This window comes from Alligator sinensis, unplaced genomic scaffold (assembly GCF_000455745.1).
Source record: "Alligator sinensis unplaced genomic scaffold, ASM45574v1 scaffold860_1, whole genome shotgun sequence".
In the NCBI taxonomy this organism is placed as follows: Eukaryota; Metazoa; Chordata; order Crocodylia; family Alligatoridae; genus Alligator; species Alligator sinensis.
The window spans coordinates 3,607,558-3,609,103 of record NW_005841923.1 but is presented as its reverse complement, the minus strand read 5'-3'; positions in this window follow the sequence as shown (position 1 = coordinate 3,609,103).

Genomic DNA, 1,546 nt, shown 5'->3' with positions numbered 1-1,546 from the left:
TTTTCTGCCTTCTCTATCCCGCCTGTACAGCCTATAGCCCCTAATGTTAACTGCCCAGTCATGGGATGAGTCCCACCATGTCTCTGTTAACCCTACGACATCTGGATTTGAACTAGCTATTCTGAGGGTGAGTTCCTCCTGTTTGTTCCCCATGCTACGAGCATTGGTGTACAGGCATTTAAGGCCTTGCAAGACTGTGTGCCCCCCCACCCCCTGATTAGCCAGACCATCAGGACCCCTGTTACTTACCTTTGCACCCCTTGCCCTGATGGCAAGACCCCCATTACTTACCTTTGCACCCCTTGCCCTGATGGCAAGACCCCCATTACTTACCTTTGCACCCCTTGCCCTGATGGCAAGACCCCCATTACTTACCTTTGCACCCCTTGCCCTGATGGCAAGACCCCCATTACTTACCTTTGCACCCCTTGCCCTGATGGCAAGACCCCCATTACTTACCTTTGCACCCCTTGCCCTGATGGCGTCTCCTCGTCTTCCTGCAGCCCCCTCCCCCGGCGAGTCTAGTTTAAAGCTCGCCGTACGAGATCAGCCAACCTGGAAGAGAAGATACGCTTGCCATTAGGGGAGAGATGAAGCCCATCCCGCCCCAGCAATCCCCCCTCCCGAAAGCATGGGTCGTTGTCAAGGAACCCAAGGCCTGCCCGGCGGCACCAGCTGCGTAAGCGCTGGTTGACCTCACCAATGCAGGCCCCGTGCCTCTGTCCCCGCCCCCTCACCGGAAGGAGAGAGGAAAAAACCACCTGCGCCCCCGTCTCCTTCAGCCTGGTCCCCAGAGCCTCGAAGTCCCTCATAATACGGTCAGGGTTGCCTCTTGCCGCGTCGTTTGTACCCACATGGACGACAACCATGGGGTACCGGTCTGCAGGCCGGATGCAGGCCGGGATCCTCTCCGTGATGTCCCTGACCCGAGCCCCAGGCATGACGCAGACCTGCCGTGACATGGGGTCGGGCCTGCAGATCGGACCTTCCAGCCCTCGCAGGAGGGAGTCCCCGATGACTAGGACCCGGCGTTTCTTCCTCCTGGTGTTCTCTCTCCTCCCAGTCTCTGTCTTGCAGATCCCATGTATCCTTACAGAATAACAGAATAAGATAGTTTCATTTACGCTAGTTCTGCCAAATGATTATCTATCATGTGAAACAAACAAATTCTACTAAAACATTTGACTTACTTTTTAGCCTCTGTTATCTGCTTCGACACAAGGACAGAAATTAACCAGGGAATGGTTGATAACTATCAATTTTTGTGAAGAATATTTACATTAATTTACAGTTGTCACCTTCTCTGCATTCTCTCCCAAATCAAAAAATCAGAAATGCTTACTGAAATATTTGGCTTTCAGTTTTTCACATTGTACCAAAAATATTGAACAAGTCTATCAAAACTGAGATTCAAGTGGCAACATGATTTCCAGCTCCATGAATCTTGCACTGCTGGCCAGTTAGTGAGCCGGCTTCAGCTAGAAGGATAGAAAGTGCTGTCAGCCTTGCCTTGCCTATAATCTGACAGTCAGGCCACTTTTCTGGA